At 34.2% G+C, this 15,580-nt stretch overlaps 1 protein-coding gene across 1 annotated transcript in view; it reads right to left on the minus strand.

Moving 5' to 3' along the window:
* Spata17 (spermatogenesis associated 17) overlaps nucleotides 1-15,580 on the minus strand; it is a 203,674-nt gene that overhangs the window by 34,410 nt on the left and 153,684 nt on the right. The gene's annotated exons all lie outside the window — the stretch shown is intronic.

The raw sequence follows: 15,580 nt of genomic DNA on the forward strand, positions 1-15,580 counted from the left end.
TCTTGAAAGTGAACTTTATTTTATGTTAGAATGTCATAAAAATCAATTCTTAAAGCTATCATTGATTATTTTAATGCTACTAAGCTAAAACTTTATAATAATGCAGTAGCATTATAGCATTGCAGAAAAACATTCTGCAATGGTTTTCTTCATAAATCACCTAATTCTTAAGACCTGATACCTGAAAATCTACCAATCTAACAAATTCATGCAATCTCACATCCTTTTTATTGTTAGCATTTATGTCTGTTAGAGCATTAAGATGAACATTATGAAGTCAAACCATGGGAAACTTTGCCAATAATGTTTTAGGATAAAAAGGAAAAGCATATACATTAGCTATAAATACATATACATACATATATCCATCCATCCATACATATACATATATATAAAACTCAATATATTCTATTATTTGTTTTTCTGGTATATTTTTTAGAATTTTTACTATATTTTGAATTTTAGGTTAACACTTACCATTAATATAAAACTTCCGTTGTAGACTAAGTGAAGATTTTGCATGTAGAATTTTATACTTCCTTAATTATGCTATTAGAACTAGAAAATATACTAGTACTTGTAGATTAGATTACTTCCATCCTTTGAACAGTATTTATATATACCAGATATCAAAACAAAGATGACAGATGATTTCTGAATTCACTTAGCAAAAATCTTAGAGGTGAGAAAACAAAGCTTCATATTCAAACAGGTAAGTTTCAAGTTCTGTTTATTTCTTTTCAAAAATACTATTTTCAAGAAAATGTTAACCATCTTAAATGGTTTACAGACTAGCAATGAGAATGCATTTCTATCAAATATGTGAAAAATAAAATGAAAATAATTTTCTGAAAGTAATACATCTGTGGCATAAAAATGTAGGAAAAAACTACATGGTAAATGTTAGTTATTTTTCATTAACACCATAGTAAATGTCAGCCTGACATATGGCTTTAGGTTGTTGAGCTACAAAAAAATTTGGACAGACATGCCTTTTAGTTTTCTAAAGGCAAATAACTCAATTCTTTAAAAAACATCCAAAAATATGTAATAGTTAAGATTTTATATAATGCCCATTTATTTAATGTACTTTATTTAAGAAAGAGTACTTTTGAACTAGGATGTCATTTTTACATAAGGGCTTGATCTTTCAAATACCAATTAAACTTGCTAGTCATGTGTAACTTGGGGGGAAGTAGGAGAGGCTTTTTTAAAGGGTAGTATGACTCCCTAGTACCTGGCATAAGGACCAATTGGATGGAAGGTCTTTAGAGGAGCCCAAGTATCAGGCAGCAGCTTCTGTATATGGTATATTAAATGTGAGCTGTCTCCAGGATAAGCAAGGAAAACAATTGAAAGGGTCATATAGCAACAGTTTTTTTTTTTTTCTAATGCTATTTACAGGCAAGTTCCATGATTAAATGAAGAAGGTATAGAAGGTAAGACATTTATAATACAACAGACAAATGGAAATGCATTGCTAGTTAGATAACATAATAAGTACCATCTAATTTTCTCTTTAGAACCCATTTATTCTTCAAAGCCTTAGATCATCAAGGGACCATATTTTCCAACTAAGGAACTACAGAAGAGGAAAATTACATTTTATTAATGATCCTGATTGTTGTGAGCTAACCTTTTACAAATAGCTCTTGAGTAGACTTAATATGAAGGTAAGGTTAACATTTATATCCTTCCAAACAACAGTGTGAAATATTTTCACTCCTCTTGTGTATTTATAATATTTAATCCATATCCTGAGAGACAATCACTTGCCTAGACTGTCATGTTATCACTTTCTAGTTGTATGATAATTTATGCTTTGTAAAATTTTAACATATAAGCAGATTCAAGTTTTCCTCTAACAGTTTAACTTTATAGTAGCCACCTAAAAAGTAGCCTGGTAAATTAATTCAGAGTTAACAGAATTGTCAATCTGCCACTTCTATAACAGAAGTAACAGGCTGCAAAATTCTCAGAATCAGACTGGGAGTCTGGTTCCCAACATCTTCTTAGTATGAATACGAATGCTTAGATACACAATTCCACGAAAAACATCTTTAGGAAAAATACATTGAATTTACGCAGAATTTGGAAAATATCCAGCTAAGAACATTAAGATAAATTAATAACTTGCACAACAGAACCCTTTTTTCAAATGAATTCTCAAATAGAAAGTCTGGTATGTGACACAAAAGAATACAATTGGATGTTCAGTAAAGGACTCTGAATGCTGAGTGCTCACATCACATAACAGTGATTTGATGTGATCAGGTGATGTAAAATTAAGAGAAGTATTTTATGTCCTTTATTTTTAATGTCTCTGTCACTATTGTTTTCCTTTGCCATTTTATAATATTTGTAAAAGAAATATTAAGTCCCTATGTAGGTATTTACCAAAAATAATTTTCAAAGAGCTACATTTTATGTTCTGATATAAAATCAAATAGAAGATACAAAATGATATGAAATGCTATCTGCAAATTCAAATCTGATTTCACAGTAAGCTTTCTCTTATTTGCTTGAGAACTAAAACAAGTTAGAAGCCTGGAGCTACAGTCTCAGAATGCCACAGGCTAAGGTAAGAGGATTGCAAGTTCAAGGCCAATCTGGGCTACATAGCAAGACCCTGTCTCAAAAACAAACAAAAAAAATACATAATACAAGTTAAATATTAGATGTGTAATAAGCCCACCTTATTCATGGATTTATTACACATAGTTTTGATCAAGCACAGTCAACAATAAATTTTTAAAAATCAAAAGAAATTTCAAAAACAAAAAAATTAAATTCCTGCACATGTGCATATTATGCAGTTCAGTTTATGTAGAGAACTTATTGATTAGTCATGTGCTATCATCAGTTGTGTTAAAATCATTGTGTGATCTCTGAGTATTTACCTGTCTTTAATTTTGTGAAACTCTGCCTCCCCAGAGCCAAATGGTGCCCCAAAAGCAAGGTAAAAGTTAGATAATCCATGCAAGCCAAAAGGGGCATGGGAGGTGCTTAATGTAAGTGTCAGAGTGCAAATTTTAGAAGGACTTTGTATTTCCTAGGTTAAAAACTATTTCCCCTTTGAAATAATACTATAAAATTTATAAAGAAATTGCCTAACAAAAATATTTCCAATGTTTGAGATGGAAAATGTCAACACCATAATTTCTGTCATATAGCAAACGAGATCCAAAGAAACTCTTTCCACCTAAATGCTCTGGATAAAAGATTTTAAGATCTTTTTCAGGCATAAAGGATCTTGAGAAAAAAATTAAGGAAGTTGCTTAGAAGAAGAACTGGAAGTGCCAATCCAGAGAGGGACACAATCAGCATCTTGCCCATGGTACATAATTTGTCCGTAGAGTCCTAGAGTCTAACCTGCCACATGCTCAAGAAATAGGCTCCTGGGGCAGGATCAGAGTTGGAGGTTAGATCTGAGAACCCTGTATTAAACCAGGACTCCTGAAAAACAACCTTCTCATAGGGGAAGTAGGAAAGGAAAAAAGTCTAATAAGGAGACTTTGAGCATATGTACCCATCTCATCCTTGGCTCTAGACTGAGTAGAGAGAAGGAAAAAGTCTTTCCTGAGATGTCCTAACCATGAACTTGCACTCACAGAAGTGTGGACTGAATTCATACTACCTGTGTAAAATTATGAATTCTACTTTAGTTTTCTGAAGCCTCAAGTGGGCAATGCCACCTGACATCTGGCAGAAAAAACCAAAAACTTTCTCAAAAGAAATACACTTTAAATCAGGCTTCAAAAGATTCTCATATGAGAAGTTACAAATCACATAAAGAAACTTAAGACAATAAAAAAATGGTGAAAAATGAATCCTGAATGAGAGTTGACTAAATCAAACTTCAGAATTAAATAAGTACCTCTTTAGTATTATTGGTAATGAGTATAAAGTGCTTCATACATTTAAAGAAAAAAAAGGAATTGTAAGTATGAAAAGAAAAAATAAACTATCAAAATTAACCAGGCAGATTTGAAAAAGAATGAAACAGAATCACCATATATGAAAACAATAATAATTGAAATCCCAGAGATGGGGATATACCCAAAAGACTGTGACACAGGTTACTCCAGAGGCACCTGAACACCCATGTTTATTGCAGCACTATTCACAATAACCAAGTTATGGAAACAGCCAAGATGCCCCACTACTGAAGAATGGATCAAGAAAATGTGGTATCTATACACAATGGAATTTTATGCAGCCATGAAGAAGAACAAAATGTTATCATTCGCTGATAAATGGATGGAATTGGAGAACATCATTCTGAGCAAGGTTAGCCTGGCCCAAAAGACCAAAAATCGTATGTTCTCCCTCATATGTGGACATTAGATCAAGGGCAAACACAACAGGGGGATTGAACTTTGATCACAAGATAAAAGCGAGTGCACACAAGGGAGATATGAGGATAGGTAAGACACCTAAAAAATTAGCTAGCAGTTGTTGCCCTCAACACAGAGAAACTAAAGCAGACACCTTAAAAGCAACTGAGGCCAATAGGAGAAGGGGACCAGAACTAGAGAAAAGGTTAGATCAAAAAGAATTAACCTAGAAGGTAACACCCACGCACAGGAAATCAATGTGAGTCAATGCCCTGTATAGCTATCCTTATCTCAACCAGCAAAAACTCTTGTTCCTTCCTATTATTGCTTATACTCTCTCTACAACAAAATTAGAAATAAGGGCAAAATAGTTTCTGCCGGGTATCGAGGGGGTGAGGGGGAGAGGGAGGCGGCGGAGTGGGTGGTAAGGGAGGGGGTGGGGGCAGGGGGGAGAAATGACCCAAGCATTGTATGCACATATGAATAATAAAAAAATTAAAATTAAAAAAAAGTCCCAGAGATTAAACAATAGAGTACAACTGTACAGAGAAATAGAAACTAGTTCTATTAAAAGTATTCAAAACCCAGCAAAAGGAGAAAAGGCAATGAAAAATTGAAATAATGGTTGCAATATTAACATGTATAGCATACTCATCTAACTAAAATGCTAGGAAATACCAGAAAGGGCAGGAAAGAGCATTATTTAAAGGCATAGTGGCTGAAATTTTTCCAATTTGGTGAAAGAAATTGCAGATTAACGAACCCAAGAAATCCCCACTAGGATGAATAAGAAGAAATCTATACCTAAACTAGATGTTCATATGCTACATAATTAGAAAAGTAACAAGAAAAGGTCAAACTCATAAAGATTAACATGGGGCGAGAATAAATAAATATATAATTTGCAAAAGCGTAGGAGGGCAATAAATAATATATCTTAAAATATGCTTAGCATATGTTGTTACCAAACAATACAAGGTTTTAAAGATACCCTTTTCATCTATAAAATAAACAATAAAACAATATTCAGTGTTAATGAGAATGTAGGGAAACAAAGCTCATAAAAACTGCCTGGAATGTAAATTAGTTCAGTCTTTCTGTAAGATGTTTGGGAAAAAGGATCGCAAGTCTTAAACGCATGCATACTCCTTAACCCAGGATTTTCAACAGTGGCAAGACTGACATTTAAGACAGATAATTCTTCATTGTAGGGAACTAACCTGTGCGTGGGAGGAAGCTTGGCAATGCATGGCTTCAGCCCATTAGAGTCTTGTAGCATCCTTAACCCAATTGTGACAACTAAAAATACATTGCCAAAATTGCAAAATCACCCTTTGACGTGAACCGCTGGTTTTTAACTTGCTATTATTCTCATTTCAAGGAACTTAGTTGTAAGGAAATACACATGTGGTAAAAATGGCTTCTTTTCAGTTCATTCAAATAAAAAGTTTATTTTCTTTAAGAATCAAAAGTTCAGGTTCTATGCAATCATGAATGTTTAGCATATGCCAACCTTCATGCCCAGAGGCTTTCTATAGCCCCCGTCCACTCACTCACTAAGCACACATGCACACACACACTTTGTATATGATAACCATTTCTTCTATTTCAGCAGAAGCATCAATTCTCAGGAGGTTCTTGGACAAACCATGATTCTTTGCTATAAAGTCTCATAGATCTATGACTTTTTTCTTTGGAACATTTAAAACATTGATTAACTTTTATTATTCCTAGCAGACTATTAGCTAGGAATATATGCTATAAGATATGTTTTATATCTTTGATACGTATCTGTTCAATGACTAAAGAGAACTGCCATTAGCTGGTCCTGAAAAATGGAAGTTGCCTAAGCCCAAATTTTTCCATATATCAGCTCTTATCATCTCCCCTCCTCCAAAATCACATAATAATCACAAGGAGCACAAGAAAAGTATGCACAACACATTCCTTCAGTATTACTAGAAGACAGAGAGCACAGATTTCATGTTATCTTGATTAAAATAGTAAACATCAAATTCCAGCACTCAATACAGTAGCCAATCCCTTTGATCAAACCTGAGCATGTGGAAAGAAGGCTTACTAAATGCCACAAAAAGAGGAAAACAGAGACAAAATCATCTCTAGAAAGGGAAAGTGTCAAAATGCTGAACACAAGCCTGACTTGCCTGTTCAAAACACCAGATATAAGAAAACAGAGTGGACAAAGAGGAGACTGCTTCTAGGACAGGGGAAGATAGAGACAGAGAAATACCTGTCACCTGACTTTAGTCACAGCAGTAACAGAAAAGAAGCAAGTAAATGTGGGAAAAAAACAATCCTATGGAAACAAGCCACAAGAGAGCAACTCCTCTCTTTCCCTACAATGCCATTTCATTAAACAAACTGAACTTACCATATGTTGGAAAAGCGTGCCCTTGACCTAAAAATTCCATTCATAAAATGTAAAAGAACAAGAAAAATAAGAACCTCATAAAAAGTCACTGGGAAGAAAAGAAGGTGAGAATCCAACATGCAAATTTAACTCAATATCCTCAAATAAGGATTAGGAAATATTTGTATATATGACCCCTATTATCATATATCCAACAAACTAAGAACAGAAATGAGCCAAAGAATAGGAAGATATGTGGGAGAACTTACATAAATGTAGGAAAGAAACTGAGCACAAAGATAAGACCATGTCAGATATGAAGGGTAAATTATACTTGGCCAAGAGGAAATATATTTGAATCAAAATTTAATAAATTTAATTGAAGGAAACCAGAAAAGCAATGAAAATAAAATAAATAAGTAAAAAGAGTCAGAGGGAAAGTAATTAAAATGGAAGATAAGCAAAGAAAATACAACATTAAATACAACTAGAGCCCCTGAGATGATAAACAAAATAACAAAAGAGAATGTTTAAAATTATATTATAAAGAAAATTTCCAGAAATATTAGAAAAGTCTAAGCCAATATGGTGAAAGGAACTACTGTGTACCTGGAAAACTATATTAGAATAATAAACTTCAATCCATATCCTAATAAAGACAAAGAAAAAATATTCAGAGCCTCCAGGAAAATTAGTTTTTATGTACAAAAATGGTATGCAAACAAAATAGCCTGTGTAAGAACATATTGAGTACGATCTCACTTTCTGTATGTGTGTCTGTGTAGTAGGTAATATGCACAAAAGTTAGGTAGCACCAGTACAATAAGAATAACAAAATGTTAGCAATGAACTATAGGGTGGTTTAGTTTCTTTATTTTTCCTCTATTTTCTACAATTATGATGAATTATTATTGCAATCTAATCATATAAAATATAATTTTTACAGCAAATTTAGTTAAATTGCTTACAGCCTCCTTTCCTGGAGGGGAGTAAGACATGGGAACTGCACCAGAAATGCTAACATCTACAGGACTATCAGCATGAACAGACAAATAAGAAGTAGAAGTCTAGTGAAATGCCTCAGAAGTTGAAGATAAATGTGCATGCCGCTAAGCTATGCATGTGTGGTTACTAGTCATTAACATATGGACAAACAGCAAAATGAAGCAAATGGCAGTGGAGAAAATTATACCTGCAACAAAGACATCAGGTTAAAATAATATAGCTTAAGTAAAGGTAGTTTTGTCAGTAATAAAAAAAATCTCCCAACAAAGAAAAGTCCAGAATCAGATGTATTCACTGCTGAAGTCTACCAGTCCTTTAAAGAACTAACACCAATGGTCCTCAAACTGTTCCACAAAATAGAAAGGGGAGGCAAACTACCAAACTCATTCTATGATGCCAGTGACTATCCTGATACCAAAACTGGATAAGAAAACATCACAAAATAAAAATTATTGGCCAGTGTCCTCAAAGAACATAGTCTTAAAAATCATCAATAGAATACTTGCAAATAGAATTCAACAACATATTAAAAAGTTCACATGACATGATCAAGTTGGATTCATTCCAAGATGCAATGATGGTTCAACACGGGCAAATTGATACATATAATACTGCATAAAAACAAAATCAAAGACAAGAACTATATATTCATCTCAATAGATGCAGAAAAAACATTTTATAAAATCTGATATATCTTCATGATAAAATTTCTGAACAAACTAGGAATAGAAGGATCATATCTCAATGTAATAAGGACTATATACTGCAGACCTATAGCAACATATACTGAATGGGCAAAAACTGAAAGCATTTACTCTAAGAGGAGGAAAGAGACAAGACTGTCCACTATCACCACTCTTATTCAATGAAAATGCTTGAAATCTTAGCCAGAGCAATAAGGCCAGAGAAAGAAATGAAGGGGCTACAAATAGGAAAGTAAGAAGGCAGGAGATCATTAGTTCAAAGCCAGCCTAGGCTTTGCAGCAAGATACTGTCTCAAAAAAAGGATACATTACCAAAACTATGCAAATTCAATGCAATCTCCATCAAAATTCCAATGATGAGCCAGGTGCTTGTTGCTCATGCTTGTAATCCTAACTACTTTGGAAGCTGAGATCAGGAGGATCACAGTTTGAGGTCAGCCCAGGCAAATAGTTCATGAAATCCCCATCTCCAAAAAAACTGGAGCAAGGTGGACTGGAAGTGTGGCTCAAGTGGGAGAGTGCCTGCTTTGCAAACCCAAAGCCCTTATGTCAAATCCCATTTCCCCCCCAAAATAACAAAAACAAAACATCAAAATTCCAATGACATTCTTCCCAGAAAAAAAGATCCTAAAATCAATATGGAAACACAAAAGAGCACAAGGAGCCAAAGCAATCCTGAGGGTAGAAAAAAGCCATGCCAGAGGTATTTCATTACCTGATTTCAAACTATACTACACAGTAACCCAGTATGGTACTGGCACAAAAACAGACATCTAGATCAATGGAAAAGAAGATCTGGAAATAAACCCAAGCTGCCATAGCCATCTGATTCTTGACAAAGATGCCAAAAACACACATTGGAAAAAAAGACAGCATCTTTAGCAAGTGATGCTAGAAAAACTGGATATCCACATGTAGAAGACTGAAACTAGATTCCTATCTACCATCTGCACAAAAATCAAGTCAAAATGGATCAAAGACCTAATGTAAGACATGAAACTGTCAAACTAAAGAGGAAAAAAATAGGGGAAACTTCAAGATATGCTTAGGGGATGACTTTCTGATGGGATTCCAAAAGCTCAGGAATAAAGAATAAAAATTGGCAAATGAAATTGCATCACATTAAAAATCTTCTGCACAGAAAAAGAAGCAATCTACAAACTTGAGGACAATGTACAGAATGGGAAAAAATCTTTGCAAAATATTCATCTGGCATCGTGTTAATATCTAGAATGTACAAAGAACTCAAAATATTAAACAACAAAAGGGCAAATAATCCAATCGATAAATGGGCAATGGAACTGAACATTTTTCAAACAAATAAATAAATAAATAAATGAAAAATGTTCAACATCCTTAGGCATTAGAGAAATGCAAATCAAAACTACATTGAGATTCTATTCCACTTCAGTCAGAATTGCTATAATCAAGAAAACAAGCAAGCCTAGGGTTGGCAGTATGTCTGCATTCCTAACAATTTGGAGGCTGGTATCTGGAGGATCGTGGTTGGAGGCATGGTACAAGTGGTAGAGCTCTTACCTAGCAAGCACAAAGCCCTGAGTTCAAACTCCAATATCGATTTATTCACTGTAAGTGGGAACATAAAATTAGCCCACCTAGCATAGAGGTTCCCCCCAAGATTAAATAAGAACTTCTATATGATTTAGCCATATCACTTTTAGGTATATAACACCAAAAATCAAAGCCAGATACAACAGAGATATCTGAATACTCATGTTAACTGCATAGCTATTCCTAATAGCTAAATTAAGGAATCAGCTTAGATGCCCATCAATGGATGAACAGAAAAAGAAAATGTGGTATTTATACACAATGGAGTTTTACTCAGCTATAAAGAAGAACAAAATTATATGTCACCTGCAGAAAAATGGATGGAGATCATCATTTAACTGAAATAAGCCCATTCCACAAAGATAAGTATCACGTGTTTTTTCTTATATATGGAGTCTAGGAGGGGTGAGAAAGGAGATGAAAGTAAAAGGGAGTTGGGCATGGTGGTGTATGTGTGCATTCCAGCACTCTGGAGGATGAGGCAGGAGGATTGCAATATTGAGGCCAATCTGGACTACATAGCAAGACCCTGTCACCAAAAACAGGAAGGAAGGAAGGGAGGGACTGAGGGAGGGAGGAAGGAAGGGATGCTAAAGTTACAGGAACAGATTGACAAAGAGGAACCATTAGCTTCTGCTTCCCTCTTTGAAATGTTAACAAGCTACCAGGATCTTTGGATGGGTAGAGAGTAATGAAAGGGAAGTTCTTAAAGCATACCTATTGTCTATGTAACTTGGGTGGGATGTGGGTGTGACTGGTTGTGATTTCAGAGAGTGACCTCTCCTTGTTTTGTCAGCCATCTCAGCTACCCAGACCCATTATCTTTGACCACGTGTATTTCCCCCAGCTCTCCAGTATAAAACTAGGAGTTGGGGACTACCATTTTTAGTTTTTGCTCTCATTTTCTGCATGGGGAACAGGAAATGCTTCTCTCTTTTCTCCCTCTCTGTTCTTCTCCTAATAAACTTTATTGTTACTTTTACTAAATCTTTTCATCTTGCTTGAATTCTTCTGCCAGATGCAAGAATCAAGGTAATTTTCTGGATAATTTTTTCCTGTAACACCAACACATTGCTGCTAAGTGGTTTTGTTAGGGGCCTACCTAGAAGTATATACAAATATCTCTTTGACTTCTCCATGCCAAATGTCCAGACACAGCCAGAATGATTCTCAACTCAGTACTGTCAATGTTAACCCCTATATTGAAGATTCTTTCATGATTCCTAGAACCAAAACCAGCCTGTTCTAAAGCAAAAAGTCCATTTTCTAGTAATTTAGAGACCTGTGAATATGATAAGCCTGCTTATTTTGCTAAATCAAATTAAGACCAAGACATCACTGAAACAAATTAAAGCATTAGTCCTATACCTGAAGATGAGATCAATAGGTCCAGAGGTCAAAATTCCCACTGATGTCAGCCTAGTTTCCAACAATGCAAAAAAAAAAAAAAAAAAATATATATATATATATATATAAGCATACATATATATACAAGCATACATATATATACATATATATATAAGCATACATATATATAAGACAAAGTGAAGCCTTTCAATTTAAAAACATTAAGGGTAAGAATTTAATTAGAGAATTACAGATACAACATAGTCCATGATTTTTCTCAGATGATGAATTTAACTCTTGCTATTCTAGACTAGCAATAATGAGGGGAAGACTGGCACATGCTGAGATTTTACAGTCTTAAAACCTTTAAGGGGAACTTTTCATAAGGATCACAGTCACACTGGGCTAAAAACTCTCAGATGGAAAATGTTACAAGCAAGCTATACAATCTCTCACTGCCAAACAAAGACTGTACTCCACCACAGTATACAGCTGCATATATAGGGCATACCTGGAAAAACGTAAATTTTGCAGACCTCAGAAGGAAACATTTACCAGTCTCTTTAGAGCTGTCATCATTATTAATAATCTGATGTAGAGATCTCTCAATTTTAGGCTTTATTGTCATTATAAATATAAAGTTTTAATGGCTTACCCTCTTTACCAAAATTTGTTCAATTATGTTTGTTCATCATTCAAATGAAATACTTCAGTGTCAAATGCGAATTGAAATCTTAGGTTAATGATCTTATACTAATATGATCAGACATAATCTTCTGAAAATCTTGAACACATCACTATACATTATTTTTATTCAAAAGTTAAAATTCCAATCATAACTCTGCGGAAGTAATTTAAAAGCTGTCATGAAAATTACTAAAGAATAGCAAACTGATCTCAAACAATGATTAAAAAATAAAGATAGCTTAAATTTATACATCTCCACCTTACACATTTAAACTGTCATATAGATTAAATATTATTTTAACAAATAATACAATGCAATATTTGCCTTTGGACAATTTTCTTAATTACATAATAGATGATTGTATATGAATATTTATACATACATATACAAATGTACTTTTAGCTTTTTAATAAAAATTTACATAAGTTTATACCATTCCCAAAGCCTACTGATCTTAGGAAGACTACACAGGATAATTGGGGGAGGAAAATGAAGAATTTCATTCCTTAATTTTTTAAGAAGAGAGAGAAAAAGAAAGAGAGGGAGGGAGAAAGTGAGAGAGAGCGAGAAAGAGAGCACACTTAACTGGATATTTGATTATTTAACGCCATTCTCATAAGGAAAATATTTTCCCTCAATTACACCTAATTATTTAACTGTTTACATTTGCTAATGAAATGAAACAACACAAAACAAACAACTGTAAGGGGCCGTTTTTCACCAAGTGCATAATCATCAATCAGCATGTCCAGAAAGATTCCTAAAATTATATGAAGCTGGTCTGTTTAAATAGAAAGGCATATTTTATCCCAATCAATGCATAAAAGTAAAATTATCCATAACTGAGGCATGTTTCTCTGCAGTACAGTTCAGCTGTCATGGTCCCCACACCCTGCACGTGCACATCAATTATGATAATCATAATCACGGTCGTTAAGCTGAATGTTCATTATTATCAGGATGCTGGTGACAGCAGATTCAATCACCGGGTGCAGTGGGCAGCAGTCATAGTCCCACCCAAGTTTCTGCAGACAACGATGTGCCACATTAAATCTATGATGTGTTCCACATCCCACTCCATTCCAAAAGCCATGGACAGTAAAGGTCAACTTTATGTTCTGTGCAATATGCTTAGGTTCTCTAAATTAATTCTTTGGAGTACTGGATATTTTTTATGCTTTGTAGCTTATGAAATCCTGTTTAGGATCAAAATGCATGTGAAAATAACAGAAAAGGATTGCTCTACTGTTGTAATTCACCTATAATAAGGCTTATGAGGAAAGGACCTCTCATCAATACAAACCATCTTGAATCTTCCTGAAATTTGCAAGCAAGGAAAAACATGAAATGGGTCCATTAAAATCAGTTGTCTAAAATGCATATGGAAACACATTCCAATTCAGATAAAGGCCTGAGACTATCATTTCTGCTTCAGTAAATATGAACATATGTGAATGTTTTGACAACCAAAAGAACGTTTTTAGTACACTGAATTTTTTTTTCTTTTTACACTGAATTTTTTATTGTCCAACTCTTTAAAACTTACCCAAATATACTGAATTTATACTGTCTGACTGGTACACTCCTTGTTTAATTTCACATCTATTTTAAATACTGGGATGAGCACAATAAAGAATTTATAAACAAAAGATGTAGGTGAACTTAAAAATGTAGCCATTTATAACACAGAGCTGGAATCTAACAATTTAATTTGGGCAGTTTATAAGCAGATAAGAGAAATGTGGGTAAATTATACATGATATATATTATTTATTATTTATTTTTTAAAGGAAGATGATATATATGCGATTTTTTTCACTGTTGACTTTCATACTTTCAGGAATAAATAGTATTATTTGCTCCTAATTTGCTCACTTTGTGATCTCTTTGTACAGTGCTCTTCAGATCAGTAGTATCAAACATAAGAACAAAAAATTAAATGATATTTGATATAGTAATTGGATTAATAGCAACATGGTTGGAGAAATAGTATTGAATTAATATTTGATTTTCTTCCAACTGATTCCCTTCACAAATGGTTAACAAATAACTTGAAAACTATAACTTCTATGTTTAAAGATGATTAAAGAGAAAGTAAATTCTCCATATAGACAATCTTATAATGAAAATTGGGTGCGATGGTACATACCTGTAAATCCTAGCATTTGGGAGGCAGAAGCAAGAAGGTAGGGAGGAGTTTGAGGACAGCCTGGGCTACATTGTGAGTTCCAGACTATTTTGGGCTATAAGACCTTGTCCCAAAAAACCAAAAACTAAACAAAAGCAAAGAAGTCATAATGGAAAGGTTGTCTCCAACCTTAGCTCCAACAGGAGACAAATATACTTTATTGAGCAGTTTCTTAGCTGAAATCAATCTAGTGCTCAACTAAACATATGTCCATTTAAATGTTATAAACACTCCACTTTCCCATAGAAGTAGCCTAATTCCTTATTAGCCCTGCTGTCTCCAACATGTCCATTCTAACAACTCTGGTCCACCTGAGACTACCTTTAATCCACTAAGAATGAATATATTGTGTCCTCTAATTTCCAAGGTCAAAGAGCAAAGTTTTATAAAATTGAATAAAAACAAGCCTACTTTTAACAACTTATTGAGTGTAAGTCTCACTCAAGTTACTTAATAGTGAGTCATATATAAATATTTCAGTAATTTGAAGATTTTACTTACAACCAATAAAGTGACTAGTTCTGTATTGTGCAGATTACATTTTGTTCCACAGAGGATAATTTGATTACTCTACATTGTTTGAAGAGGTAAGAAGATGGGAAGAAAGGAGGAAGTTAAAAAGGATGTAAGAAGGAAGAGAGAACTATAACTTGCACTTGATGTTTTTCTACATAGGTTTGTGTAAGGTTAGGGAAGGCCAGTGGTTTACTAAGATTTAAAGATCCCTATTCTTTGTTTCCTTAGTTTTCAGGGCATATAAGAGATATGCAATGATTTCTCTGGGATTAGAGCCTTTACAAGGAGAAATACAAGAGAGTCTGTTCTCTCTCTCTCTCCTCTCTCTCTCTGTGTTTTTCTCATTCTTTCTCTCTCTGTTTCTCTCTCCCTTTCTCCCTCTGTCTCTCTATTTCTGTGTGTGTGTGTGTGTGTGTGTGTGTGTGTGTGTGTCTCTTGCTCGCTTTCTCCTTCTCCTCCCTTCTCCTCTCCCTTACCTACAAAGAACAGATCATGTGAACATGTGAACACAGAGGGATGGGAGCTACCTACAAGCCAGGAAGACAGCCCTTACAAGAAGTGGAGGTTGCTGGCACCAAATCTCAGACTTCCAGTCTCCAGAATTATATGAAAATAAATGTCTGTTGTTAATAACATGTACTTTGTGGTATTTTGTTATGGCAGCCTGAGCACAGATTCATCACATATATGTCCCACACAACACATGTGTGCTGTATATGTTATGCACGTGCATGTATTTGTACATATGCATACATGTATTTTAAATGTATGTAATACATTATGCTATGTCTGTATATTGTACAACACCTTCCCTTCTCTTTCTCTCTCACTCGTGCTCCATCTATCTATCTA

This window comes from Castor canadensis, chromosome 11, assembly GCF_047511655.1.
Source record: "Castor canadensis chromosome 11, mCasCan1.hap1v2, whole genome shotgun sequence".
Classification (NCBI taxonomy): Eukaryota; Metazoa; Chordata; class Mammalia; order Rodentia; family Castoridae; genus Castor; species Castor canadensis.